At 41.3% G+C, this 16,215-nt stretch overlaps 1 protein-coding gene across 1 annotated transcript in view; it reads right to left on the bottom strand.

Annotated features, from left to right (window-relative positions):
- Positions 1 to 16,215, bottom strand: part of BAIAP2L1 (BAI1 associated protein 2 like 1) — a 75,513-nt gene that overhangs the window by 58,685 nt on the left and 613 nt on the right. The window lies entirely within an intron of this gene.

Here is a 16,215-nt window from a genome sequence, read left to right as displayed (position 1 = left end):
CAAGAATTAATAATGATTAACACTGTCATATTGATTTCCTTTGCTGAAAAGGGATTAAAAGTAAAACATTACAGAACTACATTACAAAACCACAGGATGCCTAATCACCTCATCCAAGTCTCATATCTCATTTTTTCTTCCCCAGAGGAAACTGTTAATTAAGACTGCTGTTAACTTCCTAACTTACTAAAAAGTATTTTATGCTTTTATATACACATTTAGTTATGATTAATAATTGTTTTGTGCATTTAATAAATGGTATCGTATAACACAGTTCACTTTCACACCTTACTTTTTTAATTTAACATTATGCCTCTGAGACCTGTCCACCTTGGTATATATTGACTGAATTTATTCTTATTTAACTTCTCTATGGTATCGCAGAAACACCAGAAGAAAAAGAAGAAACCCCTAGAGCAGCGGTTCTCAACCTGTGGGTTGCGACCCCTTTGGGGGGGGGTCAAATGACCCTTTCACAGGGGTCGCCTAAGACCATCGGAAAACACATATATAATTACATATTGTTTTTGTGATTAATCACTATGCTTTAATGATGTTCAATTTGTAACAATGAAATTGGGGGTCACCACAGCATGAGGAACTGTATTAAAGGGTCTCGGCATTAGGAAGGTTGAGAACCACTGCCCTAGAGATTTCACAGTGAAGGGTTTAGCAGAAGCTTTTGCAGACTTCAACAAGCTCCTTAAAAAGTTTAAAAGATGGACCTAGCCGGTGTGGGTCAGTGGTTGAGTGTTGATCTATGAACTAGGAAGTCACAGTTTGATTCCCAGTCAGGGCACATGCCTGAGTTGTAGGCTCAATCCTTGGTAGGGGACGCATGGGAGGCAGCCAATCAATGATTCTCTTTCATCATTGATGTTTCTCTCTCTCTTGCTCCCTTCCTCTCTGAAATCAATAAAAAATATATATTTTAAAAAAAAGGTTCAAACATGGATCCCAACTCGAAAAGGTTTTCATTAATAGGAATGTACATGGTGGATTTTCGGCTTATAAGCAAATGTGATGAAAAATGAAACAAATTAAACCACATGGACATAGAGGTTGTCCCCCCCAAAAAATGTGTACACACTTAACAGCTGATAGCTCAATTGATGTTTCCTTCTTTTTAGATTTAACTCATAGGAATCAATAATTATTCAAAGTGTATATACATTTTTGGGGACATCCTGTACTTCTGAAAAGAGTGATACCTCAAGAAGAGCCTCAGGCGGGTCTTCCAGGTGTTCCAGAGGAGGACATGGTTATCATGGGAGGTCACAGCTCCATGCCAGTTATTGCCCCTGAAGCCCTCCCACTGGGAAGAGATGTGGAGGTGGGGCACAGTAATAATGGCGATCCTGACCCCGTGTGTGTCTGTCTTGGTTTTTAACAAAAAGGTTAAAACAAAATTTAAATAGAAATAAGGTTTATAGAATAAAGACATAAAGAAAAAAAATGTTTTTGTACAGCTGTACAATGTGTTTGTATTTTAAGCTAAATGTTATAGGAGTAAAAATATTAAAGACATTTAAAAGTTTATAAGGTAAAAAAGTTACATGAAGCTAATGTTCATTTATTATTGAAGGAAAAACCCTATTTTTAATAAATTTAGTATAGCCTAAGTGCACAGTGTTATAAAGCCTACAATCATGTGCAGTACTATCCTAGCCTTCACACTCACTCACTCACCACTCACCCAGAGCAATGCCCAGTCCTGCAGGAGTCCTGCAGGCTCCATTCCTGGCAAGTGCCCTATACTGGTGTATCTTTTTATCTTTTATACTGTGTTTTTACTATATCTGTTCTATGGTTAGATATGCAAATACTTGCCATTGTGTTACAAATGCCTATGGTATTCAGTACAGTAACATGCTGCACAGGTTTGTAGCCTAGGAGCAGTGCGCTATACCTTACAGCCTAGGTGTGTAGTAGGCTGTACCATCCATGCCTGTGTGACTGATGTTCGTTCACACAAGGACTAAACTGCCTTGTGATGCCTTTCTCACAATGTTTCTTTTCACTAAGCAACGCATGGCTGTGTTAGTTACCCTCAGCTCTCATGTCTATCACAGATTAATGTTACTAGTGACTTTTGTCATGGTAACAACAGGGTGGAAGAGGCACCAAAAGCCTGGATATTACCTGCAATCAAGCAGGTTGGGCTGTGCCCACCCCTTCTCCAGGCCCATCACTGTGTTCCAGGCACAACGGCTTCCGGGCTGTTGTCAGACCAGGCCAACCCCATTCCCACAGGGATTTTTTACTCCCTCTCCTTCTGCCAGAAGGCTCTTCTGGATCCCCACCCATCTGGGTCTCAGCTCTCAAAGACCTCCCTCCATCCTCCTCCCTCGGATGGTAGCAGCTCCAGCCTCCCCCTCTCCAGTAGTTCCTTGCTTCTCTTTTTTTTCAAAAGGCTACTCACATGATGTTGCTGTCTACTCTGTCTCTTTAGTAGGAACCATATGTAAACCAAGGCCAAGGACCACTGCACCTCCAGCACCAAGAACAGTGCCTTGACCATCTGACCCCAAAGTGCCCCATCAGCAGCAGGACTGTAAGAAATGGAATGTACGCGTTCACAGATGAACCGGCCGCAAGATGTACCTTCCACTCATCTGAACACACTGCTGCAGACACAATGACCCAGCAGGCCAATTAGCCTAGAAAATCGGGGATGAGGTAATGAGGCCACTGCTTTCTACTTCTTTAGTTCAAAGTAATAGCTCCAACCAAGAGTCACAAAAGCTGCAAGGTTCTGCCTTCTACCTATGAAGGCATAATGGCCTTAAAAAAATCAAAAAATGCTAGGGCTTTCCTTGTGAATTTTGCTTCCTAACTCTACATTTTTCCAAGTTGACATTTAAATTATTTAGGTATTGGTCAGTAATATGGCCCTGAAAAAATACCTTGTTGGAAATAACTCAAATGTCCATCAACTGGTGAAAAGGTGAACAGATGTGGTATATCCATAAAGGGAATATTATTGAGCCAGGAAAAATACAGTACTAACACACTACAACACAGATGAACTCCATTATGCTAAGTGAAAGAAGCCAGTCGCAAAAGAGCATGTGTGGCTGCATTTTTACAAAATGTCTAGAAAGGCCAAATCTATAGAGACCAAAAATGTATTAATGATTGCCTAGGGGTGAGAATGAGAAATGGCAGCTAATAGGCACAAAGGACCTTTTTGGGATGAAGGAAAAGTTATAAAGCTGGATTGTGGTGATGATTATGCAATTCTGCAAATTTACTAAAAATGACTTGTACATTTAAAACCAATGAATTTTACAGTTTATAAATTACACCTCAATATAGCTATTTCTTTTATTCTAAAAAGGAACCCCCCCCCCACACACACACACACACACACAGCAATAACAAAGAGCCTTGGCTCTGTTGAATGTTCCAGGCTGCTGAGGATTACGGCTCTAAATCAGGGTTGGGGATTGTCCGGCCCACGGGCCGTATAAGGCCCCTGAAATCATTTAGTTTGGCCCTACCAAGGCATTAGGGGTGAGTTAATGAAATGTCTAACCAAATATAGAAGACGAATGTTTAAGCTGATAATTTTGTATGGCCCTTGAATGACATTATACCCTGGTAAATATCCAAATGGCCCTCAGCAGAAAAAAGGTTCCCCATCCCTGCTGTACATCCTCACTGCTATGGAAGGCCAGGGAGCTGTGTGCCTGCTCATTCCTAGGTTGCCTCTACCTAGCCTGCCCCAAGAAGAGCCAGATACATTGAGATGCAGGTCACTCAATGTCCTTTGTGAACACTGACTGGTCCAGGACCTGCCTGAAAATTGCTACTGTCCTGCAAAGCATTTATGCCCACGTAGCTGTTTGCAGCAATGTCCCTTCCTCCCATGAAAATCAATTGGACCCATTAGTAGAAAAAGATAACCCAGCTATTTTGAGACAAATCTCTGCTGGATTAGCAGTTGTCTTTCCAGCTATGATTGGGGAAGGAGCTTGGCAAATGTGTCTCCAGGCAATAAATAAAAAATTGGGTAATTACTGTGTCCTTCTAAGGCAGTTTCATAGGAAATCTTCAGCCCCCAGAGATAGCGCTCCATGAAACTTCCACTGCGGCTTAAACACTGTTCTGCCTTCATTCTTCCTTTCCTTTCTTTATCCATAACCCAGGCTTGGGTTTATAAAAAAAATGATTTCTGCCAAAGTGGTCCTTCAGAGTGCAGAGGGCATGCTAGAGAGGAAGCCCTGAGCCCCACGGGGTTACCTGGCTCCATCCCTCCCATGTGACGCGAGCATGAGAAGCCACTGGGCTAGTGGTCAGCAAGCACAGGGCCACCTCTTTGGGCTTCTCCTCTCCTAGAATACTCTCAGAGAATTCTGAAAACACTGACTGGATCCTGAGTTTCTTAAGAACCAAGTGATGAGAATCAGTGTGATTGTCTGGAAAGGTATGTGTTGCCACCTGTTAAGACACATTACTAAAAGTACATCTCCATGACCTTTTATTTTATTGTTTAAAGAAAAAGATTTCTGCGACAAACTCTGCTTTCCCTATCCCCTACTCATTGAGGCAGCAAGAACTATTCTGAAGCAAAAGCATAATTAAGCAAAACAAAAAGGTACCAACACACTGGTTGGGAACAGTAAGGATGTGTGTCTTATAATGGTTCAAACCTTTTGGATGGAATTATCAAGTGAATCTAGAAAAATTAAGTCCCAGAGCTGTCCCACCCAGTAAATTAGTGTAAGAATATAGGTTTTCAATTTTTTTTTTTAATGTGGCGGGAGAACCAAATTATGGGCAATCTGAATTCATGACCATCTGATAAAGTAACCTGAAGAAAAAATAATGGTCTGAACCTAGTTTAACACTAGAATGTTTCATTCGAGACAAAAGTTTTATAGTTGTCTGAGGGTGGGATCATTTGAAACCACTTTTCCTTGTAGTTTAAATGCAGACAATCACACTGGGGCCAGGGGCCAGCATGTTCTCTAACTCTATGTAGTTATATCTTGGAAGTGTCAAGAAAGCTTTTGGGGCTGAAAGCAGGTGCTCCTAGCCTTAGCAATTAGGAGGTTATCAGATACTGTACCAACGTCCAGGCCACACTGGCTTTCATTGGCCAGGGGATGTGGGGACCCGTCTCAGAATTCAAGCAATTTTTGGACCTTGAACTTCAGAGAGAGGGAGTAGTAAGATCGAAGTAAAGACCACTTCTTGAAATTCCAACTATGATCATACAAGTATCCATTTTGATTGGTGTGTAGAGGTACATGTTCTTATTTGAAAGAATGGAAGCATAGTCCTTCCTAGAGCTAGCTACAGACCAGGACAACTGCTATATAACTTTCAATCACAATCACAATCTCTTTTCTGGTATTTTCCTGTGTGAATGTGCGTGTTTGTGTGTGTGAGAGAGGGGGAGAAGGGGGAAAGGGGAGAGATGAATGGATGAGATTACAGCAAGTACTAGGTATTATGTGCACTTACGTTTCACTCCACTAACTCTGTAAAACCCTTCTCACATTTGGGCCTTTGAAACAACATACACTGGTTCAATCTTTACTGTAGTATACCTACAGCGAGCCCAAGCCCAGCCCTATGCTGGATGGAGAGAACACAAAGATAAATGAGGAAAGAGTTCCAGCCCTTGAAAAATGCAGTCTAATAGGGACACAGGCAGAAAAAAGCCCAAGGCGATCCAGTCTGATGTAGCGAAAATAAGACATGCAAACACCTTTACTATTACTTGAATATAATTTAGAAATATATAACTTTATCACAGACAAATGTCTTATGCTAAGGACACAGTAACTGTTTAGTTCCTGGGTTTAAATAGCTGTCAAAGGATACACACGCTGAAGGCTATGGAGCACACCAGACTGTCTGGCTAAGTGTTCCTGCCTGCCCGGCTGCTTTCAAAAGGTGTGCCCTGGAACAGAGCAATGAACTTATGGGACAGAATGTCTCATGTGCTCCACCGTTTGTTTAGAACGCCCCAAAGTACTTGCTAGGTACGAGGAACTTTACTAGATCAAAGTAAACTGCTGATTTCACATAGCAAGTGACATTCTTTTTTCTTCTTCTTAGTCCACTAGTTCTTTCAAATAATAGTATCTGGAGTAATCCAGAAATTCTAGAACACTTCCTTCAACCAGACCCCAGGAGATGGGTCATTCTGCTTTGTATTAAAATCACAGCCCATACAGTTTGTTAAAAACAGCAAAAATAATTTTAAAATAGTTCAAGTTCATTACTTATATGTCTCAAATATCAGTCAGGGGAATCAAAATTTCCAACATTCTTTTCTGTTGTTGTCTCTCATCTACTTCTCTCATACATCCAACTTTCCAAATTGCCTAAGACACTCCTCATGAACTTAACCCACACGTATATTATAATTTCCCTTCTTTCTTCCTATACTTCCATTACAAGATGAAATAAAGTCCAAAGAACTCTAGGAGAGAGGGTAGGGAAGAATGATGCTGGGCAGGCCACAGTGGAGGGGAAAGGCCAGAGACACTAAAATTTGGCACTGTTGTCCTGTCGTAAGCTATAAATGGTAGATAAGGACAGACTGTCTTTCTCCCAGCATGGGTCCCAGTGGTGACCCCCCACCGCTTGGCTCAGCTGTGACACAAAAGAGAACAGATGCAGAAAGAATGAGTGTAGCCGAAACCGGTTTGGCTCAGTGGATAGAGCGTCGGCCTGCGGACTGAGGGGTCCCGGGTTCGATTCCGGTCAAGGGCATGTACCTGGGTTGCGGGCACATCCCCAGTGGGAGATGTGCAGGAGGCAGCTGATCGATGTTTCTCTCCCATCGATGTTTCTAACTATCTATCTCTCTCCCTTCCTCTCTGTAAAAAATCAATAAAATATATTAAAAAAAAAAATATTAAAAAAAAAAAAAAGAATGAGTGTAGGTGGTAAGCTAGGCACATATATAACAGGTTGCCAAAACATGGAAGCTATTATTTTGAGTGCTATCCCTAGTCCCACCAGCAATGGAGTAGGTGAGGATTTTAGTTACAACTGTGTGATACATATAGCCCTTCAGTATTTACTCAACAAGTATTTCTGAGTTCTTAGAGCTCACTGACAGAGAGAAAAATGTGTGCCAATAACTGTTCAACACTGTTCTTTAATATCTACTCAGCTCCACCTCTGTGTCAGTCACCCTGGGGATAAGATACCAGGGATAAGCAGTAAACAGATGAAAATCAATGCTCTTGTGGTGGTTACAGCGTTGCAAACACAGGCCACTACGCTGAAGGCTAGCACACTGTTCTAAGTGCTTTCATGTTTTATCATGTTCAATCTTCACAACCACCACATGAAGTGGGTACTGTTATCATCTTACTTACAGGTGAGAAAACTGAAGCACGGTGGGTCACGTGGAGGAAGAATATGGCATTACCAAGTACATAAAAAAAAAATGTGGGCTAACACCAAGGCCGGACTGGTTAGCTGAAGACGTTGTCTTCTCAAAGGGCACAACTGGACTGTCAGGAACAACGTTTACAGTGGGTTTCACACCTTGAAATACTCAGTAATGTCAGATGTAGCTGGTGTCTGGCACCTAAGCTGCTCCAAGTGTACAATGAAGCCCATGTTGTGATAAAATATGCCAATGAGTCTATTAACGCCATTAAAGTTTTATAACAAAAAATCATAACACTTAAATAAATAAGGAATTATCATTGTGATTTTCCTGATTTTCTCTTGTCACTTGAGTTTTTGTGGCCAGAAATGAACTGGTCTGTTAGCTTAGGTCTCGGATATCTGCACCTGACAGGCACACGAAGGAGACCAAGGTTGTCTCCTGTACTCCTCTCCCTCCCCCTACAAGCAGGGGCCTCCCTTCTCATAACCCAGAACAGGCGAAGGCCAAAGAGCAGCACTTACGGTGCCTGGCTGTCGACTCATCATCTGAAATCTGCTCTGACCCCCAAACCCAATCCATCTCATGTTTACTCTAGGCCACGTGTTCTAATCACCTGAACTTTTACCCCTTCTTACTTTTGACAGGCTGTTACTACTACTTTTGCACCTTTCAAGGATGCAGCTGCTTGTAACGTCAGGAACAAGACCTTTAAAAGATAACTGTAAGAACTGGAATTTGGATGGTCTCAGTTTAGAATTCTTTTTCTGCTCCATTCAGTCTCAGGTGAGTAAATGTTAAAAATGTACTCCCCACAAGTAATAATTAAGGGAAAACAGGATTTTAAACTAGGTTTATCTTTGAAATGTTAATTTGCCAAACAGAGAAAGAAAAGGGCACATTTTAGTTTAGTGTTTAAAACCTTTTGCCCACTAAAATGGAATATATATCTATATCAACTTCTGCTTTTTTTAAAAAAACGTAAACATTATAAAAGTCATCCACTCACAAAAGAAAATGTAAACATTCCAAAAGGTAGACCATAAGTGAGAAGTCTCCTTCAACCCTACCCAAGAGTAAACCACCACGATGTTTTGATATTTTTAGTGAAGGAATTGCTACTGTTTAGGGACTTTTAAACCTCCAAAGTACCATATAAATAAAGTGGCAAACCTGAGGGCATCTTCCCCTGCCTGCTGTTCTCTCTAAAGCACAGGTAGCCCTAGAACAGAAGGCCACAGTGAACCCTTGGTTAGGTCTCGTGGGGTGCTCATTTACTTTGTTCCCTGGGTTGGGAAACACATTCTGGAATACTTTTCATTTAGTTTTGAATAAGAGAGAAACCAGCAACACTTTATCTTATTTTATACAAGTCTCAGCTTTATCCACAAAGGTTTGAGGCAGCTGTTACAATCAAAACACAGTCCCTAAAAACATGATAAACCAGAAAGACACTCAAGGTCTGGGGAAACATAAATAGAAGTATAGAACCAAGGCTGAAGAAAATAACAAAAGTATACAGGCCTGAAAGGTCACAGAGCTGTAATTACTCTGTACACATCTACAAGTTACAAAGTTTACAGAGGAAATGATATCCAATAGCGGTAGACAGGAACACCAAGAGGATGTTCTCCTGGCCAATGTCCACAAGCCACTATATGTATTATAATATGCATGTTTTATTACCTGTTAAAAAAAAAAAGTCCTCTATGGGTTACAGGAAAGAAAGTGACTTGAAAAGTTCTACTCCATTGGCTTAGAAAAGGTTCATTTGAACTCAATCAGATTACAGCATAATTTGGGGCATGTTTTATGTAGGGATTTTTGCAACGTTAGCAAATATGCTTTAAAATGCACCTACCCTCTGACTCACATTCCCTGCTGGGAATTTAGCTTAAGGAAACCACCCATCTGTGCAAAGCTTTACCTGCAACAATGCTCACTGCAGTGCCTTAAGAGGAAGTACTGGCAATGATCTTATGTCAAACAATAAAGGACTAGATAAATAAATTATGATGAAGCCATAACTGGTTTGGCTCAGTGGATAGAGCATCGGCCTGCAGACTGAAATGTTCCAGGTTCGATTCCGGTCAAGGGCATGTACCTTGGTTGCAGGCACATCCCCAGTGGGAGTTGTGCAGGAGGCAGCTGATCAATGTTTCTCTCTCATCGATGTTTCTAACTCTCTATCCCTCTCCCTTCCTCTCTGTAAAAAAACAATAAAATATATTTTAAAAAAATAAAGTAAATTATGATGAAGAATGAAGTTCTGTGGTCACCAAAACGAGGCATAGAATACTGACTAACATGGAAATATGTACTGAAAAATATTGGGAAGAGGGACAACAAGTTAATACTGTCATCTCTGGGTTGTGGGTTTCCAGGTGACTTTTACTTGCAGTATAAATATTCATAGAAATTTTGGAAATTTTCTGGCAGCAGCTCTGGCCAGGTAGTTTACTTGGTTTGTGTCCTGATACACCAAGGCTGTGGGTTCAATCCCCGATCAGGGCACAAGAAGCAACCAATGAATGCATAAATAAGTGGAACAACAAATCGATGTTTCTCTCACTTGCAAATCAAGAAATTAAAAAAAAAATTTTTTTAAGGAATTTTCTGGCCGCAGAGAAAAATAGTTTAAAAAAACAGATTAAAACCGAAACACATACCTAAAAATATTAATGACTGTTGGAAATACTAAGAAGTATAATTTGGCAGACTTGTTCTCAAGCATGTACAACCTAAGTGGGGATAAGAGCCAATTAAAAATAACATTTCCGCCCTGGCTGGTGTGTTCAGTGGTTAGAGTGTCAGCTCATGAACTGAAGGGTCTCGGGTTCGATTTCCCGTCAAGGGCATGTACCTAGGTTGCAGGTTCAATCCTAGCCCTGATCTGGGTGCATGTGGGAGGTAACCAATCAATGTGTCTCTCTCACATTGATGTTTCTCTCTCTCTCTCTCTCCCCTCCCTCCCTTCCACTCTCTCTCAAAAAAAAAAAAAATCATTGGGAAAAAATATCCTCTGGTGACAATTAACACACACAAAAAAATAACATCTCCTTCAGAAAGTACTAGCCTTAAAACCTCTTGATTCAACTGCAACTCACTGAGATTCTTTTAAAAAACCATACATTTGCAAGAAGTCATATTAAAAAAAGTGAAAGGTACTTTCATTAATATTCAATTAACAATAAAATTCAATTAACCAGCCCTGGCCAGTTTGGCTCGGTGGATAGAGCATCGGCCTATTGACTGAAGGGTCCTGGGTTCGATTCCAGTCAAGGGCACATGCCTGGGCTCAATACCCAGTAGGGGGCGTGCAGGAGGCAGCTGATCAATGATTCTCTTTCATCATTAATGTTTCTATCTCTCTCCCTCTCCCTTCGTCTCTGAAATCAATAAAAATATATTTTAAAAAATTCAATTAACCATAACTCCATATGCTCCCAGCATTCCAGTTTGTTTACATCTATGCCCCCAACATCTCTTACACAAACCTTTTGATGTGTTCAGTTATGACAGTTTTAGAATCTAAGAAAATTAAATGTATGTTTTATCCTACTGAATACAGCTGTAAGGCCTCTCACAGGCCCATGTTCCCAGGTCCTGGCTCTGTCTCTGGACATTAAGTAATCCCTGTGGAGACCAGGCTCCTGCCAAGGTTGCAGATGTCGAACCAGTAAGCCTGGGACAAATGGTTTTGTTTGTTTTGCTTTTAATTAAAAGTGTTTACTTGCTTCCACCCATCAGAGAAGCCAAAATAAAAAGGAAGGAAAACACCAACCTTTGGTGAAGAGGTAAAGCAATAGGAATTCTGATACACTGCTGGTGGGAATGTAAATGGATGCAATCGCTTTGGAAAACTGCCTGGCAGTTTGCACCAAAACTAAATATTCAAATACCTTATAACCCAGCAAATCCGATCCTATGGATATACCTAAGAGAAAGAACACCTATGCCCATCAGACATGCACTAGAATGTCCACAGCAGCACTATTCATAATAGCCTGGAGTAGTGTGAAAACTATCCCAAGGCCTCTCAAGAGAAGTGTGATATATTGACACAGTGGACTACTATACAGCAAAAAGAATGAGCTAACTACAATTCTTCCAATACTATGGGTGAATCTGACAAACACGTAGTGAAAGAAGGCAGACAAAATAGGCAGAACTAATTTTAGTGCAGTGAGAAGTTAAGAGAGTTATCTTGGAGGGGGTGTAGCACCTGGAAGAGGGTATATGAAGGACTTTGAGGGGCTGGTTATGGTCTGCTTCTTGATCTGGGTGCTGGTTATACAGCCGTGTTCAGTTTGTGACAATTTAGTGACTATACAAACCTAAGCACACCTTTCTGTGTGTGTCTGTTTTAAAATCCTCACCTGAGGACATTTTCATTGATTTTTAGAGAATGGGGAAGGGAGAGAGAGAGAAACATCAGTGTGAGAGAGACACATCAATTGGTTACCTCCTGCACAAACCCCGACCAGGGCCAGGAATCAAACCTGGGTCCTTTCGGTGCAGGGGACAACACTCCTACAGACTGAGCCACACTCACCCAGGGCTCCGTGTGTCTATTATAGCTCAATAAAAAAGTTTTAGAAATAAAAACATATTTTCAAATGACAACAGAGGTTAAATTAGTGTTTGCACTGCTTTTAGAACCATTTTTACGTTGGAACTGCAGAAGAAACAGCTGTGTGGAAGGTGGGGGGAAACAAAAATCCAATTTGTTGCAATTCCATGCACATTAGGATTCCTTTGCAAGTCTGCCTGTGGCTCATTACAGTGGAAATGCAAGGAAAGAATTCATGCCCAATACTGGCATAATGTCACAAACTCAAAAGCAACCTGAGACTTGTGAATGGTGTCACCTGTCCAAGTAGTCCCAGTCTCCCAGGCTTCACAATAAAGGCCGCTGCTCTGTCTGCAGAGCACTCGTGTTATCCTAGTTCTAAAACCTCTTTCCAATCAAGAAAAAATGTTATGACTAAAAAAGACATCGATTGTTTGGCTTTGTATTTCCATTTTCCCCAAACAAAAAGCTACAATACTGGGCTGTTCAGTTTGATATCAATACCTGGCAACCCTTCTGCCACTATCTGGCACACGAGTCTTACTATCCCCCTTCTTTTAGTCACCATGGAGCTGAGAGCAAGTTGTCCGGGCTTCTGCACACCCCATTTTTATCTTCAGCATACCTGAAGAAAGTGTGATGGGAACAGATGAAGATATTAAGCACTGTGTAAAGCTACAGCAAGGAACATAAAAGGCAATTTAGAGATTCAAAAGCTAGACCTGTACAGCACAGTCTGCACTGGACACCACCCAGGCAGGGACTTTCACTTACTCTCCCCCTCCCCCAATAAATCCAAGTGGAGAAAATAAAACCATCAAACAAGCAAACAAAATCTAGTATACATGCCTAGACTGCTTGCTTTACCCAGTGATACAAAAGTACTTTTTCTCATAAAAAAAACAACAACCCACAAAAAACATGCCAATGACAATGAATTACCAGAATGACAGAAAATGTTAGTGACATCTTAGATCACCAAATTATAAAAGATATTTGTTTTGTGCATTTGTTAGTCACTAAAACTAAATTACTATACAAAAATGGGAGGGACTGAGGCTGGCATGTGGACACTGGTCACACATAGACTTCGGGACTCAGTTTCTTTCTTATATTAAAAGAAATATTTTTAATTGATTTTAGAGGAAGGGAAGGAGGGAGGGAGGGAGGGAGAGAAACATCGATGTGAGAGAGAACTATTGATCAGTTGCCTGCCGCAAGCACACTGATGGGGATCAAATCTGAAACGTGGGTATGTGCCCTGACGGGGAATTGAACCCACCACCTTTTGGTGCACTGGATGACACTCCAACCAGGGCATGGGACTCAGTTTCTTAATGGTAAACAAATAAAATCTATAGCCACCCTAACGGCTGATGTTTATTTAGAATGAAACAAACACTCTATAAAAAGTGTCAAGGCAGGGTGGGAGCCTAGCATAAGATAGGCGCTTACTAAATGTCCATTTATTCAACACATATGCACACCTACTATGTGCCAGGACCTGTTGAACTATGTACAACAGAACAAAGCTCCTTTCCTTTGGGAGCTCACATTCTAGTTGGCACGGGAAGACAGACAAATAAATATGTAGACCCTATGGCAGTAAGAGCTATGGTGGAAAGGCAGTTAGGCAGGGTTGCAAGATGGATGGCGTTTTCTGCAATTTTAAAGAGCTGTTTGAGCAGGCCTCTCTGAGAAGGTGATATTTTTTAAAAAAGACTTCTGTGTCCCCTCTCCCCTCCTTTCTTTTTTTAAGTGTCATTTCCCCTTCACTGCTGCTTTAGCAAGATTAATCCCTAATGATGTCACACCCATCCCTCCTCATCTTCCTGACTTCAACTGTTCTAACTTCTAGGAAGGTTGTGGTTACTCTTAATTAAGGTTTGCTTTTTTTAAACTTTACTTCTTCCTCTTACCACTCAGGCATATACTCATCAGAAAACCATGCAAAGTTACTAGCAAGCCACAAATTATGGGCATACTATAGACTGAAGTGTGGGGCAGGGGAGGGACCTTTAATTTAATTCTTAATTAGCAACAGCAACATTACTTGACATCTTGGGGCGTATTATCATGCCATTTGTTTGTGAAGTGGTAAAACACACAACCTTCTGGGATTTAGCATGGATCTCCAGCAATCATTTGTCTAAGTGTATGTTTAGAAAACTCTGCAACGTGTAAATATTTAAAGATATTTGACACTGCATACTTTATAATCCCCATTTTCTCTAAGAGTTTATTCCTCTATTTCAAAGTTGGAGACATTTGAGTGTTAAAGAAAATACCTAAAACCCATACAAGCAAGTCATAAAATCTCATTTGCAGGTGGCTTTTGTAAACGCACCTGCTTAGGTTATGGTTGGTTCTATTAGTAAAACACTGTAGATTGCTTGGTAACATAAAAGGAAGTCCCTTTTTTAAAAGAACTAGCTAGACTAGACTCATCAACACTGCCAGATTTTTTTTACCATATTAGGCTTAAATTGTTCTCAGCTTTGGTAGTGGAGAAGCGGCCCTGGGAGCAAGAACCCAAGAGCAGGAGGTGAAAGAATTTCAGGCTTTCAATTGAAAGTAAAATTTTACTGTGCATTTCTATCACAGCCAAGGCATGAGATAGCAGCATTCACTTCAAAGATTACATATAAACTTGTTGTCTAGAGCTGTAAATTCGTATTCCACCATCTCAAAGTAAAAAAAAAAAAAAGCCATGATCCTAAGACATGAACGAGGAAATGGTGATTAAAATAAATCAGCAGACATCTGTGAGCTTTCAGTATGTTTGAAAACACCTGGGAAGGAAAAGCCACGAGGCCTGTCCTGGTCTCTGATCTTCAGTGCTATAATCTTTCAAAATATGAAAATTACTCACCCTGCCTTACATCTGCAAATACATATAATCAAAACTATGAAATCCGCACTTCTCCCCTCCTGCTCCAGTTCCTTGGCAACTGCACAGGCCAAAGTGGTTGGCACTGCCGGCGCCGTAATGCACTGGAGTATACAGCCCCTCCACCCAGTCATCACTGAAAGTGAAAGTCGGGAGTGCGTGGAGGAAAAAGCAAAGCCATGTTCCTTCCCATGTGAGCACCTGAGTGCCTGTCTCCAGTTATCTCCACTGGGACCGGGAAGACGCGCGCCTGACTCTCAGAGGCAGGGGGAGGGGCATCTGTGGGCTCACTTAAAAAAAAAAAAATTTTATTGATTTTTTACAGAGAGGAAGGGAGAGGGATAGAGTCAGAAACACCGATCAGCTGCCTCCTGCACTCTCCCCACTGGGGATGTGCCCGCAACCAAGGTACATGCCCTTGACTGGAATCGAACCCGGGACCCTTCAGTCCGCAGGCCGACGCTCTATCCACTGAGCCAAACCGGTTAGGGCTGGGCTCACTTTTTAAAGCTTTCGTGGCCCTGTGGAAACTTAGAGTCTGCCTCCAATCTGCAATGTCTGCATTCCTCAATTACATACAGTTTTTCCAAACTTAACTGACAGTCATCAGCGTAGCTGCCACTCCCCGAGTCTAAGAGGAAGAATGTTTCCTTCACACCCTCGGGAAAGACCCCACACGTCCGGTCCGGACCCACCATCGTCAGGAATATTCAAACATTAACCCCCGGACAAACGTTAAACTTTAACACTCACATTTCTGGAATTTCGAAATGCCCTCTATTAAAGCAAACACACGAGTAAGGAACAGATTTTGGTCACAGTGACTTCCTGAGCCCCCAAATGCTGTGTCTGGCTACAAGTTGTAATTCACATGTTTGTATTCAGACGAAGGAAATACAATTTTTTTTTGAACTTCCAAAGATCCATTAAGAATACATTTTCACGCTCTTTTGAAATTCTTATCCAACAACAGTCAATCCACTCTTATTTCAGGAATTCACGCAGACCTTGCAAATCTAGAAGCCACATTTTAGGGGTAAAAAAAAAAAAGTCTATAAAAATGACCATACTGTGGGCCCTGAAGATGACTGCAAGTGAAATTTGGAAAACTAAAAGTCTCGGGGAGCTAGCTCCGCGGGCCTCAGCCGACTTAAAACAAAAGTTGTTTTGTATCCTATTAGGAACAGATGATTACACGCGGATCTCATTTCCACCGGAATCCACCCATAAGCGCTTCAAGTTCTCAACCTTCCAGACCGCGACCCCGACATACAACTCCTCATGTGGTGGGGACCCCCAGCCATAAAATTATTTTCGTGGCTCCTTCATCACTGTCATGTTGCTACTGTTAGGAATCGTCATGTCAATATCTGATATGCAGGATGTACT

The sequence above is a fragment of the Myotis lucifugus genome, unplaced genomic scaffold, assembly GCF_000147115.1.
Source record: "Myotis lucifugus unplaced genomic scaffold, Myoluc2.0 scaffold_208, whole genome shotgun sequence".
In the NCBI taxonomy this organism is placed as follows: Eukaryota; Metazoa; Chordata; class Mammalia; order Chiroptera; family Vespertilionidae; genus Myotis; species Myotis lucifugus.
The sequence above is the reverse complement of the archived record's forward strand: the minus strand, read 5'-3'. Positions and strand labels throughout refer to the sequence as shown.